This window comes from Lynx canadensis, chromosome A3, assembly GCF_007474595.2.
Source record: "Lynx canadensis isolate LIC74 chromosome A3, mLynCan4.pri.v2, whole genome shotgun sequence".
Classification (NCBI taxonomy): domain Eukaryota; kingdom Metazoa; phylum Chordata; class Mammalia; order Carnivora; family Felidae; genus Lynx; species Lynx canadensis.
In genome coordinates, this window is record NC_044305.1 from 63320588 (window position 1) to 63342470 (window position 21883).

A 21883-nucleotide genomic window follows, 5' to 3' on the forward strand; every position below is an offset into this window, starting at 1 on the left:
TAAATAAACGTTGAAAAAAAAAATTAAAAAAAAAAAAGAATTATCTGCCCAAAGTGTTAGAATTAGTTATGTAAATATTTAATTACTGCTAATAGAATATTTGGAGCTACAAAAAACATAAAACTTAATTCAAATTAGTTTAAACAATAAGGAAATGTTCTCATGTCATATGAGAAAAAGTTCACTCATACAGGAGCTTCAGACTTGCTTAATTCAGCAACTCCATAATATCGTCAAAGATCAAAATTCTTTCCACTGTTCTGTCATCCTCAGGATGTTGACTCTGACCTCAGATTGGCCCTGCTTAGTCACAAATTGAGTGCGCAGAAGTTCCAGGCGTCAGACATGTCAGTGTCCAAAGGAAGAAGAGATTGTCTCTTCCTCTTATGTTCTTTAGAAGAAAAAGAATCCTTCTCAATAATCCTCCAGCATTTCCCCCCACTGGCTCTTTGCCAGAAATGGGTCAGCCAGCCACCCCCATGTCAATTACTGTCAAGGGGAATCAGACCCTCATGTATTCCTGGGTCTCTGATAGGGTCTTTCTTTCTGGAGTCATGTGGGAACGAGGGGATATTTGGATACAACTAGGGGTCTGCCAGCATGGATATTGTGGAGTTAAGGAATAGTGTTTCCTACATTAGTGCACCCAGGTGGCTTAAACCTACTTGAGGACAGACACTGGGCATTTTCTGGAGTCTTCCATAATACCCATGAAGACAGTCAAGGGGGCTTTAAGCTTTTCTGTGCTAGCAGAGATTTATTTTTTTAAATTTTAAACTCATGTCCAGTCTTACATATATAGGGTAAATAATGCATATTTATTCTACTTGAAACATTCTAGAGGTATTTTTTCTTCATGTTTCTTGTATTTGGGGTTTATTGAGTTTTTGGATCTTTGGGTTTATAACTCTTCATCAAATTGAAAAGTTTTCAGTTATTATTTCTTCAAGTAGATTTTTTGTGCCCCCACACTCCCTCTCAGAGACTGCAATTATACATGTATTAGGTTGCTCAAAGTTGTCCCAAAGCTCACTGATCCTGTTATTTATTTTCACACTTTTTATCTCTCTCTATATATTTTTTGTTTAGGTACTTTGTGTTGGGTTTTTTTTAGCTGTATTTTCAAATTCATTAATATTTTCTTCTGTAATATCTAACAATCTGCCATTTTTCATCTCAGATAGTGTCATTTTCATTTCATAGATGTTTGATTTGTGTCTTTTTTTATATCTTCTATTTCTTCACACAACTTTTTGATTATGTAGAATATAGTTAAAAGTGCTTTGGTGTCCTTTTCTCCTAACTCTAACATCTGTGTCAGTCTAGATCAATTTTGATTGATTATTCTCCTGTTTATGGGTTGTGTTTTCTGCTTTTTTCTGTGCCTAGAAATTAAAAAAAAAATTTTTTTTAACGTTTATTTAGTTTTGAGACAGAGACAGACAGAGCATGAACGGGAGAGGGTCAGAGAGAGAGGGAGACACAGAATTTGAAACAGGCCCCGGGCTCTGAGCTGTCAGCACAGAACCCGACGCGGGGCTCGAACTCACAGACTGTGAGATCATGACCCGAGCTGAAGTCGGACGCTCAACCGACTGAGCCACCCAGGCGCCCCTCCGTGCCTAGAAATTTTTGATTGGATTCTAGATATGGTGAATTTTACCTTGTTGGGAGCTGGATATTTTTGTTTTAATTCCGATACAGTTAACATACAGTATTATATTAGTTTCAGGTGTATAAAATAGAGATTCAGCATTACTGAATACATTACTCAGTGCTTATCATGGTAAGTGTACTCTTTAATCCCCTTCACCTAGTTCACCCATTCCCCCACCCACCTCCCTTCTGGAAACCATCAGTTTGTTCTCTATAGTTAAGAGTCTATTTTTTTGGTTTGTGTCTTTTTTTTTTTTCTTTATTTCTTAAATCCCATGTATGAGTGAATAGTATAGTATTTGTCTTTCTCTGACTCACTTATTTTACTTAGCATTATAGGGAGCTAGATATTTTTGCATCACCTAGTGATGCCAAGCCATTATCTAAGGCTTTCTTCATTGTCTAGAAGCCTATGTTTATCCTCTTTTTGGTAATGTTGCTGGGAATCTACCTTGGAAACCACAGTAGTTTGTTCACTCAACCATCTGTATAAAATCAGCAGGGTCTTATTGCTCTGACAACATTTAGAGAGGAAAAAAAATATTGTTCCTTCTACCATTCTAGGTTTTCAGTTGGGGGTTTGAAACAAAAGGCATATTAATAAGATAAAAGCATACACATTTAGTGTAAGTGTTATGTGATATGAGAGCCTTCATAGGGAAATAAGGATCCAAAGAGGTTGTTGGGGCATCTGGGTGGCTTGGTCGGTTGAATGTCCAACTTTTGATTACAGCTCAGGTCATGATCTTACAGTTCCTGAGTTCTAGCCCTGCATCAGGCTCTGCACTGACAGTGTGGAGCCTGCTTGGGATTCTCTCTCTTCCTCTCTCTCTACCCCTCCCCCACTCACATGTGTGCACTCTCTGTCTCTCTCGAAATAAACTTTAAAACAAACAAAACACACACACACACACACAGAATAAAATGGCTGTTAAATCTTAGCATTTTTATATGAGGTTTGATGAAAAGTGAGAAGTGGTGGAAAAACATGATGGGAAAAAAAGGGGATGAGCTAAGGGTAGTAAGTTATGGGAAACTTAGCAAGGTCTATTTATTCATATTCTTCTCTGCATCTCTCTATCTTAGGATATAAAAGTACCACTTTCCTCCAGGTATAGGAAGTGCACCTCACATGAGGATCTTATGACCTGCCTCAGGGGAGTTGGGAAGAGAAAGGTCAAAAAGACCTGCCTTCTTCTGCTGTTTTCTCAAAATCCTTCAGCTTAAAATATTCGGAGTACCAAAGTGCCATATTTGGGGGTAGCATATCTTGAACCACACCAAATTCATTTCACCTGACCCAATGAAAATTCAGATTTTCATAGATTTTTTGTTTTTTTAGGCTTTTTTTTTTTTTAAATAGACTTCACATCCAGTATGGAGCCCAATGCAGGGCTTGAACTCATGACCCTGAGGTCAAGACTTGACCTGAAATCAAGAGTTGGACACTTAACCTTCTGATTCACTCAGGCACCCCTGTAGATTCCTTGTTGATTGGAGAGTGTGTGCTGCTGTCCCATCCATCTGTAGAGGTGGAGAGTCATGATTGGTTTATTCCCTTGTAGTTAAAATCCAAGAGTCCTCGAACTCTCCCAAGTCCCATGCTATTTTCAGCACATCAGCACTGCCTCACATATATACAGGGAGACAAGACCATGGGAGGGGTGCATACTTTTATTAAAGAGAGAAATTAGAAAAAAAAAGAGATAAATTGATTAAAACTATATTTATAATATGACCTTCATCTATTGGAAAACATATTTATACCTGTAAATACATAAAGAAAACACAGGAATGTTCAATGATACATTGAAACAGATGTGAGTTTATAGGTGACTTTTTTCTTTTTGACTGTCAATATAATGTAGGGCAGCACTCACTGTCCAATGGAACTGACTGCCATGATGGAAATGTTCTATATCTGCACTGTCCAATTCCAGCAGTCATTGTGTGTATATTGAGCACCTGTAATTTGTCTAGTCCTAATTGAGAAGTAAGTGTAAAATACATACTGAGTTTTTAAGTCTTAGTATGAAAAGAAGAATGTGCAATAACTCATTTAGTTACTTTTTATATTGATTAAATATTGAAACGATTGGATTTTGGATACACTGAATTAAATAAAATATTATCAAAAGTAATCTCACTTGCTGCTTTTTACTTCTTTTAATGTCACTACTAGAAAATTCTACATTATATATGTAGCTCACAGTATATATCTATTGAGTGGCACTGGTCTAGAGTTTAAGAGCATGAAATTTGCTATTGGGCACACTTGAGTCAATTCCCAGTCTTCACTTTTCTAGCTAGGTGACCTTGAACAATTTACTGAACTCATCCTTTGTTCTTTTTCAGTTGTGAAACAGGAATATTCATTGTCCCTAGCTCACAGAGTTATTGTGAGGATTCAATGAGTTGATGATAGAAAGCATCTATAGCAGGGGAGTGCCTGGCACCTGTTAAGTGCTCAGTAAGAATTAGTGGTTATTCTTATTTCTATATTTTCTAAGATGGATGTGAATCTTATATAAGAAATATTAAAAAGAAAATTGAAACAATTAAATTTTAAAATAAAGCAGCTGTTTTTAACCATGGTCAGAAGCTGAGTATTTATGTTGCTTTATTTAAATCCATCTAGTAATGTTTGCTTTGTTTTAGTGTGTGTGTGTGTGTGTGTGTGTGTGTGTGTGTACAAACCTTGGACGCAAGTGGAGTTGGGGACCATGACAAGTGACCGTTTATTAGGCAATCTCATTCTTGCCTTCTGATCCTGGTTCTCCCCCTCCATCGAGGGGAGGGAGTAATTGCATCATGGTTCTCCCTGGCGTGCACAACACGCCAAGTGTTTGCCTATATTTAGCCAACATGAAGTCACTGAAACTCTATGCCCACTAGATGCAATTATGCTTTGTTATTTGTTGTTCACATGGCTTATATCCTGACTGCTCTGCATAGTTTGTGTCCTTAGATGAATTTAAAAGAACTGAAAACCTTTTGTACTGAGAAAACTGCTTGGGGAGTAGGAACTGAAGTCCCAAGTCACTGAATCCCCTGGAAGGGACCCTGTGGTGAATGCTTGCTGCCTCCTACAAACCAAGGATACCTCAATTATCCTCCTTTTTGATGGCAGGGGGAGCAAGCTGGGGAAGGAAGGGTTGTTTATATTCTACCCAACCGGGAGAAGCAGCACTTCTGGTCGGTGGCTCCCGGTAGTGGTCCCAGCTCCACTTTCCTTCTTGCAATCAGAAATGGCACATGGAATGCAAAAACACAGCAGGGTTGACCCTGCAAGTGGACGGGGCAGAGGGAGGGGGCGTGGAGGGGGTGCTGCCCACGGGCCTGGTTTCAGAGGTCCTCCGTGTTGCTCATGCCTCCATTTTACTCTTGGGGCCTTCTTCCCTCTAGTTTAAGGCTTTCAAGTGCTGTGTGTGTGTGTGTGTGTGTGTGTGTGTGTGTGTGTGTTTGTGCGTGACACTGGGAACATTAGCTTATCGTCTCAGTTCTCAAATTTTTCTTTCTCAAACTTTTCCCTCACTTTGGATGGCACAGACTTACTCTTATCAGAGATCCCGGTTTAGTTTAACTCAATATTTCAAAAGGGTTTTTACATGGTTAAGGCAAGATATTCCTGAGGCCAAAGATTCTAGACAAAATTTAGAGGCCAGTTGACACGTTTATACCCTCAAACATTACCCTGTTCTTGTCCCCTAGGTTTTATTCTATCACTCAGACTTTTATTCTAAAACAGATGATTTTATGATGAAAAATATATAAAAATAACATTTAAAGGAATATTAAACTTCATTTTGAAAAACATGTTTGAAACTATTGTTTTTGTATCACAAATGGTATTAAAAGTGAGTAGAAAAAAATGAGTAAATATCTCAAAAAAGTATAAACAAACCCTATTTCATTTGTTAACCACATAAACACAGATTTTAATGAGTTTTAAATATTCATTCACTTAACAAATATTTACTGAGCACCCAGGGTGAATAACAGTAGAGTACATTGTGTCCTCACTTTATCTGTCTTTCATTAAGTAATCACAATTTTTATAATTTTACTAACAGATATGTTTCTGGCATCATTCTTCCTCACTTGCAATACAGATTCGGCGACATTATTAAAAACCTACCCGAGGACAACACTAAAGAGAAAATGAAAACAAAGATATAAACTCAACTCAGTGGCAGTTTGAAGTGGCCTTGTCAATGAATGGGACATTGTTATCTCCCAAAGGGCTGTGAGAAAGAAGTTACAATTACCAGCACACCTTTCTCTCTCTCTCTCTTGCAAAAGAGGTTTGCAAATAACATCAGGGTAATTCATTTCAGAGGAAACACTGAGTCAACTCACATTTATTAAAAAGTGAAGTATTTGAAACTCAGCATTCTATTATTAGTAACAAGTTAATTTCCACATACCTCACACTCTAATGAGAATAGCTGTGTTGGACAGTAACCAGTCATCAACACCTCAGTGTGAATGAAGATCTGAGAGTAGATGCTAAGAGAAGTGAGGTAGAGAGAAGGAGAGAACAGTGGGTACTTGGAGCAGGGAGGGGGCCCCCTGGGGAGAAACATCTCTAACTTCCTAGTTTGCCTGGGAACCCGGGTCTCTGGAATAACCTGCCTAGGGCCAAGTCCTACTTTACCCTAAATCACAGCAACTGAGTTCTTTCCGATTACGATTCATATTTGACTCCTACTAATTGCTATGATTACCATTACTAATTACCATGATGGAAAAGAGAAGTCTGCTCCTTCTGAGAGCTTTTATAAATTAACAGTCATTATAGTGACCATTTATGGTAAGTTTTTAAATGCATTAAAGTGATTGTAGTAAGACTGGAAATAAATATTGTTGCTATGGTTTTAAGATTTAAGATAAAAATAGTAATTCCATTAGTACAATACTTAAAATATGCCATAGTATAATTGATAATAACTTTAACTACTATAAGCATATAACATCATTTTTTAAAAATTTCATAAAGATCATATTTTCAAATATGAAAGAGATTAGTCAATAAATGGGGTACCTATTTGAAAAAGAAAATAAAGAAAAATAAAATCTCAATCTCACTCTTCATATAAAATCCATTTTAAAAGGTCTAAAAATTTAAAAATAAAATAAATGAATACATTACAATTCCAGAAGATAAATTGAGTGTATATTTTTATAATCTTAGAGTAAGGAAGCTCTTTTTAAGTAGAAATTCTCAAGGAAAAGAATGTCAGTTGGGGCTTTTTTTTTTCTTTTGACGTTAAAACATCTCCACAGCGAAATAAAAATGTCTCCTTATCCTACAGAAACAAGATTGAAATAATAATAGGGAAAATTTTGCAATATTTAACAAAATTAAAGCTTTCACTTATTTATTTTGAGAGAGACAGAGAGAGAGCACAAGCAGGGGAGGGGCAGAGAGAGAGGGGGACAGGACAGAGGATCCGAAGCAGGCTCTGTGCTGACAACAGACAGTCCAATGCGGGGCTTGAACTCATGAACCACGAGATGATGACCTGAGCCGAAGTAAGACGTTTAACCGACTGAGCCACCAAGGTGCCCCGGAAATTTTGCAATATTAATGACAAAGCGCTGAGATAAAATATGCATAAAACACTTACAATGACCATAATAAATTTTATATATAGGAACAAACAATCCTATAAGAAATGGACAAAGACTTGAATAAGGAGTTCAAAGGAGAAGCATAGTGTCCCCACACTGTTGAGCACAGTTAAGATGTTAAAGGGAGACACTCTCCAGATCACCAGCCCAAGCCCCCATTTTACAGAGGGAAATGTAAAGAAGTTCAGTGACATGCCTTATGTCAGCCATGTAGAATTAATTCAACTTTACCTTGAGAATGGTCTCTAGAGATCTTTATACATCAGAAGTGAACAAAAGAAGTTGCTGCCCTCCACATTCAGACCCATATGTGTGGCTTCTGGAAGATCATCAGGGAGAACGCTTGTAAAGCAAAGGGGGACCCCAAGGTCCTGTTTGTACTCCTGTCTGCAGAAGATGAGGGACCCAGATCATTTGGCTTGGCTGCTCTTGGCAGTGGCTTTCAGAGGCTCAGGATGTGAGACACTGAGTTAAAAAGACAGTCCAGGTCAGCCCCCATTTGTTTGGATGACAACCTCTCGCCCAGCTCTGCTAAAGGTCACTGCCTGCAGGGCAAGGCCTTGCCAACGATGGCTGCAAAGACCAGACTTGTCGTCCAGGACTGGATGCTGATACAATCTGAATGGAAACTAAGAGGAGGGCAGAGAAAGCAAATATGTATAATCCCAGTGGCTTTAGTTAACGCCGGGGTCAGGGGTTTCCTAAGTCTGGCTTGCAAATAACTATGGCCATGGGAAATAATACTTTTAGGTAGGATACAGACACATTAAAATTTTTAATGGCCTGGTATCTGTCTCATTATGTATAAACACATAACTGGCACAACAAAGTCATGATCTCACATATATGGTTTATAAAGATGAGGCTGCCGTAAGTGTTTAGGTTTAAAAAAAATGACTTCATTTAAAGAACAATACTAGGGGCACGTGGCTGGCTCTGTCAGCGGAGCATGGGACCCTTGATCTTGGGGTTGTGAGGTCAAGCCCCACATTGAGTATAGAGATTATTCAAAAATAAAATCTTGGAAAAATTGAGAAAGAACAACACTGAGTATTAATGGTGCAGGTGTCTGAATATAGCAAAGATTGTGAATAAGGTTCGCAAATGGCTGAAGTTTGAGAAACAATGATGTAGTCCATTTCGTGTCATTTTTTGGACCAGTTCTGGAAAGAAATACATTTTACAAAGCCTGCCAGCCCATGCATACGTACATGTACACAGCTGTAAGAAAGACTTTGGGAAACCACATTTAACACTATTTAGGTGATGCACTCTGGTCCCTACATTCATCTTTGACTCCTCCTTGCCCTTTTCTTTCTCCTTCTCATAACTGATTGTCTTTAAGTTCTTCCTTCAATTCTGCTTCTAAAGGCTCTTTATTCGTCCCTTTTTTCTTCTCCAGGGCTTCCTTCCTGGTCTATGCCCTCATTACCTTTCACCTGGACTGTATCTAGCTCATCTCCTCATCTCCAATCCAATTTTTCTCCTTCAATCCACCCTCTACACTGTTGCCAAAAGGCTTTAAAAAAAAAAAAAAAAAGAACACACAAAACGTCTGATCTGACCCTTTTGTGCCCCAGTGCACAGGATAAAGTCCAAGCTCCTCAGCAAGACGTGAAAGACACCTGGTTTTTGGTTCCTGCTGACCCTTCCAAATTCCAACACTGGCAGAATCAGGACTAGAAACCCAGGTCTCTGATTCTCAAGTCTAGTCGTCTTCTCAGCATACCACACTGCCTCCGCAAAGAATCTCTTTGCGTTTTCATTCCACAGGTGATACCTACATAGCTAACTCTGCCTTCTGTGGCACAGGGAGTTTTGCGTAAACCCTGTCATGAGACAGAATGTCACGAAGTAGACCAGATGTAGACAAGGGTATTGTGTCCCTTGTCCATTATGAGCACATAATGTCACGAGGGGTAGATGTGAATAAAAAGGAAATTAAAAGCATCTATTAGGCAGGGTGCCTGGCTGGCTCAGTTGGTAGAGCATGTGACTCTTCATCTTGGGGTTGTGAGTTCCAGCCCCACTGTTGGGTGTAGAGAGTACTAAAAAATAATAAATAAATAAATAAATAAATAAATAAATAAATAACTTTAAAAAGTTTTCTATCAGGCAAAACTGAATTCATGTTGAGGACCACAGATACTGTATAACGATTATCTAGGCCATCCTCATTTTCCATTTCTTCCACAAGAAGCAAATGGTCTGTAGTGAGCAGACAATGACCCATTGGTTAAATCCCGGGCTAGGTCAGCTCACTAGAGTAAGCAGAGTATAACCCGCTACCCCTGACCCTGACCTCACCCCCACTGATTAGACTTGCTTTACCCAATGTAATATTAGCTGACGTGACACACTTCAATTGTGCTCCCCTATTTTGATTTGGCCTCTTGAACGGGGCACACCCTCTGCTACAAGAGCATGCCTCAGGTAGCCTTTGTCCTTTCATCCTGGGTCAGGAAATTGAACCACGTGGAACCCATATCTGACCCTAAGGCTGGAGGCCAGCTGAGTTCACGCCAAGACTGACTTGCAGACCCATTAGCAAGAAAAATAAATGCTTGTTGACCTCCGCCACTGAGAATTTCAGGTAGTTTGCAACGAAGCAAAAACCGACTAATCCGAAAGTACAGCGGGTTTGGTTTTGTTTTTGTTTTTATCAAGCTAAAAAGCAACTCCTCATTTTCTTTTTGTGGATCATCTACAGGGGGGAAAGTAATAACGCTCCCCAGCATTGACCTTCTCCTAGCCCCCAGCATATTTCTGGGGCACCTCCCAGCATGCCGGTTGCATAATGCAGAAAGCTCTGCGGCCTCATTCTCACATCGGCCTGACAAGAAAGTAAATTAGGACTGTTACACTCTGGCACTCCCTCCCCCACTTAAGTCACTGCCAAGTCCAGAGTAAGACAGAAAATCCGGTGGCTCTGTGTTTAAATTAGCACAGCCAAGCCACTGTTTCTCCTTTCAGAAACTGCCAACTGTCCTTATCGGGGGTCTCCAGCGTTGGGGATCCTGTCCCACTAGTTTTAGCCATGATTATTTCCAGCGACAGTTCATGGTACCCGAGCCCTTTTATAAAAGGAACGTTCCCTTGAAGGACGCCAGCAAGGGTCATCGCCACAAGGTCCAACGGCCCGGCTCACACAGACCTCTTTTTCCTCTGGCTGAGGTCACGGAGGAGCGTCCTTGTCCTCTGTTTGGGTTCCTCCCTGTTTTTCTTCCCCTCCTCGGGGCTGCTCAGCTCTTGCCCGCCGTAACCCAGGTCTGACCGCGGGCAGAGGTCTGCTTGCCGGCAGCCCAGAACCTCCGTGCCATTGCAAACGCTCTCCTCCAGGTGGCAGTAGAGAGCCGCTCCCTGCCCTGCAGCTTACGTCACCTTGTTTACCCGGCTCCGGGTCATTTTTAGATCTAAGATCACAGGATGTTAATTGGGCCAATGATTTCCCATTCGTTTTGGCAAAAGGCCCTTCATGTGGGCGTCGGGACAAGCACGATGTCCTTCTTGACAATGAAATTTTGCTGCGGGGAGTATTTCTTTGCAAACACTTGGAATTTCATCTTCAGGAGATGGGAAAGCTACGCGTTGGTATGTGCTACGGGCTTGATTCAGGGTCACTTTAGTTTTGGAGCCGAAAGGAGGGTGGTGTGAACTAGGCAGAGTGGGGAGGCCAGATACAACAAGGGTGTCTGGGAGACACTGCCAGAGCCAGCTGGGAGTCCGCAAAAGGAGTCTGCCATTTTACTTCCCTTTCCACTTTATAAAATAATTACTCAGCAGGAAAACATTTGGACTTTGGAACTTGGAGGGATAAGGAAAACAGCTGATTTGGCCAATCTGTGTCCTGACTCATTGTGGGGAGACACCTTGAAGTTCAGGGGCTCAGGAGTACCTGCCTCAGATGCCCTCACCCAGGAATTGGACCTGAATGTCTCATAAATCACGCATTTCACAGGCTGGAACTGTTCATGCCAACAACAACAAGCACCACTCACTTATTTATTACTCATTTATTACTCCCACACTACCCAGTACTGATGAGGACAGGTGAGTCCCAGAGGAGGTAAATGGTCAAGCTCACTCTCTCATCTCCAGGCCTGGGTAGTTTGAGCACAAGTAAAAACATCAGAAGCTCTGGAGTTTCTGCTCTCTCTTGCACAGCTTTGGTGATGAGGGGATGGAAGGCACTGAGTTTGCCAGTGACTGTGCAAGAGGCAAAATAAACAAATAGAGTTCTCCAGTTACGCAATCCTTTACAAGAAGAGGGTAGACACGTCTTATGCTAAAGGAAAGAAAGAGAAAATCTATAATGTTAAAAATAAATGAGCCTCAAAGTTTTTTAAGTGCCAGTGCCTCTCTATGCACCTCCCATCTCATTCTTTTAGCACTCCTGCTGCTGCTACCGTGTGTAAACCACCTCCCAGAGAGGGCAAAGTCCTCTCCCCCAGGTCACGCGCAGTCCAGTGACATGATCACACTGGCCTGGAGAAATAGACGGTTTTCACGTAGGCAGGAAAGGAAAGGAAATCCAGTTCAGTTCGATTCAACGACCATTTCTTGAGCTCCTGATCTGTGTCAGATCAGATAGCCTCAGACAGGCACTATAGGTTATAAAATCATGGAAAGTCATGGTCACTGCCACAGCAGAACTTTGAGTCTAGTCGTGCTTATAGTCCTACGGGATTTGGGCTCCTTTTGGAAAGCACATGATGGAAGAGGGGTTGAAAGAGATTGCAATAGAAGAGGAGAGCAGCAGGTAAATAGTTTGGAAAAGTGTACCTCCACTTTGGTGTCTACTTAAGAGTGGATTGGGGGCAGGGCCCGACGACAATGGCAGAGCTGTTCCGTGGAGAACAGGAGCCCCACACCGTAGGCACTCAGGGGCTCTAAAGAGACCGAAGGAGGTGGAAACAGGAAACAGGAAGACACTTGCTCAGGGTCAAATGGTACATCGAAGGGCACGGATTTGGAGCCAGTCACCAAGAACCACGGAGTTGTCCAAAGAAAGTTCAGGAGTAGGGAGCATTCCCTATAACTGCTTACCGTAGGACGACCTTTGGACCCGCTTCAACTTCTTGCATCTGTGAATAGGCAGTAATACGTGAATAGAAAGAAGTAAGCAGCCCCGGGTCCACCTGTCACCAGTGAAACTGCCTTTTGAAATGCCTTCTGTCATGAATCTGGTGATAACTCAGATCCATCCTAATCGTGGGGAAGCGCAAACGGAGAGAAAGCAAACAATGACATTTTTTGTATGGTTACATGAAATTTTAAAAAGATTTTCAAGAACCTTCTAATTGTTGACTATAAAACAAATAACAGGCAACAGCATAAAACAAACATACGAATGAATAAATCATAAGGCAAATACTTTAGTAACCTTGCAACCACCCATGAAAGGAGAGAACCATGCCAGCAATCCCAACAACAACTTTTTTTCTTTCTTTTTCTTTTCCAACAAGAACTTTTTAAGCCTCGGTAACTGCTGCAGGCTCCAAGGACACACCAGACAGGTCACTTGAAGGATGTTCTGAAGCCTCTGAGGAACAGAAGGGCCCTTCAACCATCAACCAAGCACTATTTGTGGAGTGCATCGTATAATCCTGCCACGTACCAAGTATAGGGCCTCATCCCTGCATGCTTTACCTGAATAAGGTGAGAGAAGAAAGGGACCAGCATTTATTGAGTACCTACTGTATGCTAAGTGCTTTATTTATGTTATCTCTGAGTGAGATAAATTAAGCATTAATGCTCACTGTAACTTTGTGAGGTTGGGGTTATACTCCCCACTTTACGGAGGAGCAAACTGATGTATAGAGAGGTTAAGTAACTTGCCCAGAGACACTCGGCAAGTAAGGGGCAGTCGGCACTTGAAGTCAGGCGGCCTGTCTGCAGAGCCCCACGCTTTGCCACCGCCTTGACTAAGAAGTTGGTTAGTGGGCAAGATACTTCTGTTTGCCCTGGCCAGAGGGAGTCCTAGGTGGAAGATCAGAGGGAGGGAGAAGCAGGAGGGAGACCCGGGGTGGTGGCACTCCCAGGCTGGCTGCCTCCCTTTTCTATTGGCCACAGCTCTAAGCACACAGGGCGCACTCTCCAGGTTTTGGCGACCGCACCTCCCCTTGCCCCTTCGGGCCTAGGGGTAGTCAAGCAGCTGTTACTTATTGCACTGCCTCTGTGGTTTCCCTACATCCTGCCCACACCTTTGTAAATAGCCCCTTTATTCAACTTTCTTCAAGTTACCCAATTGGAGTGTGCCATCTGTTTCCTGCCCAGGTCTGGCCTGATATAAATAGGGAGGCAGGAAAGTAGCAGCTCTGCGTCTTCCTCCCTGTGTGGGCAGTATTCCTCGTGGGCACAGGACCAGTCACAGGGGAATCAGAATGACCTCTCACTCGAAGGGCTTCAGGATGGTCTCTGCATGTGTGTTAGGGGAGGGGAGGGGTGTGGAGGGGGTCCTGGCACTGCAGAGTGAGTCTGACTCCCCCCAGACTTAGGACCTTCTGGGTCAAGACAGGCCACAAGGGTTCTGTTGGTTGAAAGGAGCCTAGGCCTTACTGGAGAAGGGCTGAAGGGAAGAAACAGAATGGAGCGGGGCGGGGGATGGAAGAGGCGGGCTCACAGCCATGTGACTTGGGTTCAAATCCCAGTTCCTCCACCTACCAGATGTGTGACCTCCGGCAGTTCATTTAACATTTCCATGCCTAAACTTCCCCATCTGGAAGGTTGAATGATAACAGTAAAGGAGTCCATAAATGCAATGTCTGGCCCATAGTAAAGGTTATATTACTTGGGGGAGATCAGTCCTTTGAAAATTTTCGACCTTTGAAAAATGCCGGGCAGATTCACCTGCCCCAGCCCTTGGGGAGGATGCCCTGGGAAATCAGAAAGCCAACCATGCAGCAGATTGCCACAGCTTGGATCCCGAGGCCAGCATGGAAAGCTAAGGGAGGCGTGGAATCCTTCCAGTACCTCTTGGCCCTGTCCTGGATTAGGCTGCTTCTTGAGGGCACACAGAGCAGATGTCCATTAGAAGACCAGAGCAAGTGAAGTTTCCAGAAAGATCTCCAGGGAGAACCAGGTTTCCCCCACCTCTCCCCTTCCTAAAGGCCCCCCTTTTGTAGATATCGCTTCTCTCTCCCACATTGTCAGTTTCTTCCTCTGGAAAGGAATAGTCTCATCAGCAAAGATGCTCTGATATCTCTTATCTTAAATTCTTCTTTGATTCTACATCCTCTCTCAGCTCTCTGATCCCATTCATAGCAAAAATTTCTTCAGAGAGTTGTCTGGAGACACTTCCTCCCCTCCTGTTCTCTCCTCCGTAGATCCATTAGCGTTTCAGGCCCCCATTGCTCCCCTAAACCGCTCTTCTCACCAATGGTTTCCACATTTGCTACATCCACCTTTCTATCTTTTTCAGCCTCTCAGCCACATTTGGCCCTCTGAGACAACACGCTTTGTGTTGACGCATCTTCCTGCCTCTGCTTCCGTGGATGTGTCGGATCCAGGAGGCCTGGATCTCCTCCTGCCTCTCCAGTTTTGTCAGTGTGCCAGGCCAGCAAGCCTGCTCAGGGAGAGCTCTTGGGGTGTATAGTGTGTAGAGATTAACTCCTTTATCGGTTCTTTGCAGCGCCTGAGGAAATGTGAGGAAACTTGCGTCTTTGCCGACCATTGGAAGCATGAGGCTGATGGGCGCTGGAGAGGGGAGGGTGGCCAAAGGGAAGCATTGGATATGGTGCAGGGATGAGCTCCAGTCTGTCCCATACCGCAGCCGTGGGAGCTCACGGCAGTCAGATGCTGGCATCCATCTCTGGACTGCATAGTAACGGGATGGTTTGTGTGTGAGTTTCTCTATGCTCTCAGAGCCTCATCTCTGAAATGCAAATAACAAAAATCACCTCATGGAGTTATCTCGAGGATTAGAGTCAACGTTCACACGATTCCGGCGATGTGCATGGTTGGTGCTCAGTAAGCAGTGGCTGATAAAATAAAGTTCCTGCTAGGCCAGCCTTTTACCTAAATCCCTTCTTATAAAAAAATATCTGGTGAATCACTTATATCAGTTAGGATGCTTTCAACCATAATAAGCACAGAAAATCCAACTGAGCTTAACAGGAAGGGAAATGTGTCATCTACTTTAAGAAATCCAGAGCTAGCTTCCGGGTTGGCTGATCCATAGCTTAACAATGTCCTAGAGGGCCACACATTCTTCCATCTCTCTGACCTGCATCCTCAGCCTGTCTGCTTCGTCCCCTGACAGTCTTCCTCATGGTTTCAAGATGGTGGGCACTTGATTCTAGATGTCACTTGGAAACACAAGCATGTTCAATAGCAGGAGAGAACTGTCTCTTCCTGTGTATGCCTTTTTAAGCAAGGAAATCTTTCTGAAATCCACCCAGAATGCCTATCATATCTCATCAACCAGAATTATCTTGTGTGGTTATATTTTCTTTTTTTTTCTTTGAGTTTATTTATTTATTTTGAGAGAGTGTGTGTGCGTGCACCAATGGGGGAGGGGCAGAGAGAGAGAGGGAGAGAGAGAATCCCAAGCAGGCTCCTCGCTGTCAGTGCAGAGCCCAATATGGGGCTTGATCCCATGGAACCGTGAGATCACGACCTGAGCTGAAATCAACAGTTGGACGCTTACCCAACTGAGACACCCAGGCGCCCCTCATGTGCTTATATTTGAACAAGAAGACAATCACTACCAATCACAATTGGTTGTTTCAATCAGGTTTTATTCCTGAAGCAGGAAGAATGGCTATTAGATAGACAACCAACCAATGATCTGCTCCACTATTTGTTTAGCAACATCAAAAAAAAAAAAAAAAGGTTTATGGAGCACCTATTATGTGCTCAGGCTTTGGAGGTACTGACATCATAGTTTAATGCCAACCACTGCAAATTTAGAACCTAAATGCTGGAGATCTTGGCTCACAGAGAGAAGATGCTCAGGAAATGTCCTCTGAAGCAAGGAGCCGAAGGGCAAGGTGGAGATGCCTGGGCTGGGTTCATTCACGGCCAGGAAGCATCAGTCTTGGAAGCAGGGCTGGCCAAGAAGGTGAGGGAGCTCCCCAAGCTTCAAGCTGGCACTCAGCTCCCAATTATGATTCCAGAATTATTAGCTTTGATTCTGTGAGAAAGGAGCACATCAAAGCCAGAATCCTATGAATTAAAATGTTGACTAATCGAGCTAATTATAGTTCAGTCATCTGAATTTTCACACGACGAGCCTGAGTTCTCATGAAAGCCTTCTCTTGGGCAGGAGGAGGCTTTGATGATGAAGCGGCTATTTATGTCCCAAACCCAGTCCTCCCCACTCTGGCCAGGGAATCCTTTCTGGAGTGCCTTTTGCCCACTCAAAGCCCTTATGGGTTCTGCTCCAGGTTTCTTGAAAGCTGAAGCAAGCTCAGTTGAGGGGCAGATTATGAAGATGCTTGGAGCAAGATTCTCCTCCCTGGAAAAAGATCTAACCGGAGTGTCAGAATGTCATGATGAGATTCTTTGTGTTTTCAATTTTATTTCAGATTTAAAAATACTTAGGTAATTTACATAGCCTAATTATACTTTAGGGAGAAACTTCTCACTTAACATGTCTCAGTTATCAGATGCAGAATGGTATAATAAATTTTAATCACTGTTTAGATGTTCTGTGATGCAGAATTAGTAATATGGACTAAGCCTAAATCTTTGATGAGCAACTGAAGACATTTTTTGGTTTTCACAACCAGGCAGGAGGGATGCCACTGGCATCACATTTGGTGTGAGGCCAGGGATACTTCTAAATATCTAAAATGCACAGTTTAGACCCCCGCAAAGGAGAATCACCTGACCCAAAACGTTAGTGGTGTTAACCTAACGCTGGTTAGGCACTCTTCTTAATTGCATGGACAATTAAAGACATAGATATACAGAATATGATCCACTTGGTATGTCCCCAAACTATCTCTTTTTAAGGGAAGTTTTAATTAATTATCTTATAAATACTACATAAACAATAGCAAGTTTTAAAATTATGCAAGATTTGGGGTGCCTGGGTGTCTCAGTCAGTTAAACATCCAACTCAATTTCGGCTCCAGTCATGATCTCATGGTTCATGAGTTCAAGCCCCACATTGGGCTCTGTGCTGACAGAGCAAAGCCTGCTTGGGATTCTCTCTCTCCCTCTCTCTCTGCCCCTCCCCTGCATGCTCACACACTCTCTATAAAAATAAATAAATAAATAAATAAATAAATAAATAAATAAATAATAAAATTATGTAAGATCTAGCTATGAACTAAAGACTCTTTTTATTAAACTTAACTGTTATCAAACTGTGCCTAAATCAACTAAGGGAGAGTTAGGCCTTACTCTTACTTCCTGACTGTCCTCTGTTATTCAGCGTATTTGGAGCTTGAAGTTAATTTGTCTTTTCAACATACTTTCAACTGTAAAGATGTTCTGTTCTGCCTTCTCCTTTCAGATAAAGACCATTTAAAAATTGTTTTAATGAACATGTGCACATAATTGAAAAAGTCAAATAATATTAAAAGTCCGATGAACTTCAGCAGTTTCCTTCCTCATTCCCTCTCACAACCCCCAAGTCTTAGTGTTTTTTTTTTTTGCCATTTACACATTGCCATATTTTATTTATTCATTCATTCATTCATTCATTGAAAGTAGGCTCCACACCCAGCATGAAGCCCAACCTGGGGCTTGAAATCATGACTTTGAGATCAAGACCTGAGCTGAGATTGATTCGGATGCTTAACCAACTGTGCCCTGAGAACTGCCATATTTTAAATAATCTACACGTGCTATTCTCTTTTGGTTCAACAATTTAGATGTATTATCTTCCTGTATTGGTAAATGAGGATTTAGTGCTCTTTTTAGCCATCCTCTCCCTCGTCCTCCCTACGTCATGTATTATAATTATTGGTTAGATTACTGTTGGTGTTTACATGATTATATACATGCAAGGAAAGCAGAGCATTGTAGTGCACTATTATTTTTCTTTGTTACTTTTTGTTTTTCCTGATATTGATAATTGCCTTGTTTGTTCACTGGCAACTACTTTAGATTTCTTTCTTTGCAGTGCCTTTGGTCAAAGTATTGCACTTGTGACCTAATTTCTCTTTGCTGAGGCCAAATTTAGCTGACATTCTGGGTTTTCAGCCCCCGAATGCCCTCTACCTCAGGACTTACTAAAAAAGAGACTCTAATCTAAGATGCAGCCCATTTCCCATCATCGGCTTTATTTTCCCCAAATGGGTCATTCTTCAATCACAGCTTTTCATCTCCATTTAAGAACCTAGCTCCTGGGGCGCCTGGTAGGCTCAGTCGGTAGAGCACGTGACTCTTGATCTCGAGGTTGTAAGTCAAGGCCCTTTTTGGGCATAGAGTTCACTTGGGAAAAAAAAAAAAAAAAAGAACCTAGCTCCAGCTAACCTTCCATGGCTTCTTGCTGGAGGCCCTTGACACCATAGTCTCCCTCGTCACACATCTGAGATCAGTTATTACACAGCCAACACTGATTTCTTCAGAAGGTCTTAGGGGCCAGTACCGCTCCAGCACACGTGATCACACATTCAGTAGCTTCTAAAAACTCAAAACACATGGCAGCATTCACAGTTGCATCTGGGACCTCTGTTTTCTCCTTTTGGGCTCTATACTGTTGCTGCCCTTTGGGTCCACGACCTTTAGGTTAGCTCACTAATGATCTTGGGCTGTGAGCAATCCAAGGGTTTGTTTAGAACGGTGTCAAGTAAGTAGCGACCCTCTCTGGTTTTTGCTTTCACCGAGTGTGGTCTACCATACCCCCAGGATTCATCGCCCTGCCCCTCGTCTTTCTCTACAAGGCTCGATGCTGTTGCCAATACAGGGAGCCCTGGTGTTCCTGCCCCCAAGGGTGAGGGGGTCTGTCATAGAAAATGAAGACCCCAATGCTGAGGAGAGGAAACCCCATTAAAACTTTGCATGATTCAATTCATCCAGAGGAAAGGCCTCATTCAACAGGGGATCTCTGTCAGAAGAGCTCTTCTCCCGAAGTGTGCTGGTCTCTCAAGATGCTGAAAGCAGCTTCCGGACTTCGCTGATTCAGCCCTGGCCTGCCTGCTTTTGGAGGATGCTTGATCATGTCAGCTTCCTGGTGATAACCGGCTTTATTTAGCCTGCCCTGCTTCTGCCTATTCCTGTACCCTCTCTTACGGAATCTCTTCCCATCCAAACTGAGCAGCCGGGGAAGGAAGTCAAACGGTCTAGGCCGTAAAACCTTGAAGTATCCACATCTCTCCTCAAACTCACTGACCCCTACCGCTAACAGAAAGGTGGATACTGAAACACTGGCACAGGATCTTTTCCTGAAATACAGCCTGCTTTCTACGTCTGCATCTCTGCTCACTTCTCAACAGAGAACAAAGGGATTTTTATGGAGGCAGACACACCCCGCATTCCCAGTTTACAGAATTTATTTTTAACCAGAACTACGTGTAGAAATATGTGAGCAGCTATGCTTGTAATAATAGACGGAAGAGGAGAAGATGTGTGTGTGTGTGGATTCATCTTCCTAGGTATGTGTGGCTCTGGTTAATATTTAAAATGGTCTCGAGTTCTCTGAGCACACACTGACTGTCTGATGGGGGAGGCAGTGAGGAGAGAGACAGGTGGGGGTGGGAAACTGACCTCGGATTAAAAATTAATTGTGCTCAATTTTTAAATTAGATCGTTGTAGGCAGATGGCTATGAATTTTAATATGATTTCGTATTTAGATTTTCTTTTTTTTTTTTTTGAGGAGATTTAAATTCTATTATTCACCAACTAGGCAATTTATGAACTCACATTTCAGCTTTAATTCCACCTCATCACAAGTAGAATTATAGGGCTGGAAAAACTCCACCAATCGTTCTCCTTTGGAAAGAACCACACCCAAAGCCAACCAGGGCAACAGGGATCCCTAACACATTTTTTAAGACTTCTAATTTAAGGTATTCCACAGCCAGTCTCCCTTGGGAGCAAATTCTGGTGTTCCACTTTTCCGTGCTGTCAGCCTCTGCTGTGTTTCCTCTCCTCTTGCTCCATGTGGCTGGATAGACGGGGGAACTGCCACCCGGTCCCAGGCTTCTTCATCCGCCTCGGGCTCAGCACCTTCGGGGGCCCGCATGCCTGTTCTGTGGGCTGTGAAGTGAGGCACGCTGGATCAGGCCACAGCCCTGGGCCGAAGGGGAAAAAGAGGAAACAAGGAGGGCCCTTCCCAACTTAGGGTATAGGAACTAACCTGATTTCAGTGGTCCTAAAATGGTGTTTGGTCTATTTCAGACACAGTGCCCAAAGAGAAAAGAAAGGCTGGGAATGGAGTGGTACCACAGGGTCCTCTTTGGATGGTGTTGGATGACAGGGAGAGAGTCCAGACAGCAGCGGAGGTCAGAATAATGATCTCAAGTTCTAGAGGGAAGGTGGGATCCTTCCCAGTGGCCATTGATGATGCAGCTCTTCTCATCGTACCCACTCCCTCTGGACCCCTTACTACATCGTTGGTGTCAGGGATGGTTTTGATGACTTCCTATTTTATTTTTCTTAAGTTTATTTATTTTGAGAGAGAAAGAAAGAGAGAGAGCATGCTAGCGCATCAGGGAGGGGCAGAAGGAGAGAGAGAATCCCAAGCAGGCTCCACACAATCAGCACGAAGACATACACAGGGCTCCAACTCATGAACTGTAAGATCATGACCTGAGCTGAAACCAAGAGCCAGATGCTTAACTGACTGAGCCCCCCGGGCACCCCAATTACTTCCTACTTTAGATCTCCAGTCCATACCCCTTTCCTGGACTCCAGACCTTTATATCCAGCTGCCCAGGGGACCCCTACACTTACACGTGGAAAGAAACTTACTAGCTTTCCCCAACCTGCTCCTCTTCCTGTGTCCTTTGTCCCAAGGAGAGCACTTACTCTCGGCTCCTTCTTCTCACCGACCATAGTGAGTTTTTTGTCAAATTCAGTTGCGTCTGCCTTCTGAATAGCTCCTCATCTTCTCCCCTCCTTGCCATTTCACTGGTCTTAGTTCTGGTCACCATGACCTCTCACTAGAATTTGCAATGCAGCCTCTTATCTGTGCTATCTCTAGACACGAACGTCCTTTGCCAATCCTTCCTCCTGAATGCAACGTTCATTTTCTCTCTTTTGCTTAAAATTCTTCACCTGGTGCCCACTGTCCCCAGGGTAAACTGCAAGACCTATTAGTGTGACTTAAAGGTTCATGACCTGCCCCACTTGCTGCCTATAGTCACCTCCTGCCCCTTCCTCCGCATCATCTCCCAGCCGTACTGAACGTCGTGCAGGTCCGTGATTTCTCTGAGCTGATTTCTCTGAGCTGTGTACATGATGTTGTCACTTTCTTCAGCCGAGGAACTTTTGCTCATCTTTTGGGATTCAATTCAAAGTATCATCTTCTCGGGGGCGTCTGGGTGGCTTAGTCGGTTAAACGTCCGACTTCAGTCCAGGTCATGATTTCACAGTTCACGAGTTTGAGCCCCGTGTGGGGCTCTGTGCTGACAGCTCAGAGCCTGGAGCCTGCTTCAGATTCTGTGTCTCCCTCTCTCTCTCTCTCTGCCCCTCCTG

The 21883-nt window shown here is 43.0% G+C and overlaps 1 long non-coding RNA gene across 1 annotated transcript; it reads right to left on the reverse strand.

Moving 5' to 3' along the window:
- Positions 1 to 16007: 16007 nt before the first annotated feature.
- LOC115510536 lies at positions 16008 to 21311 on the reverse strand. Its single transcript, XR_003967753.1, has 2 exons — positions 21158 to 21311; positions 16008 to 16423 (listed from the first exon to the last, which is right to left on the reverse strand). It is a non-coding gene; the product is annotated as an uncharacterized LOC115510536 (long non-coding RNA).
- Between the last annotated feature and the right edge of the window lie 572 nt (positions 21312 to 21883).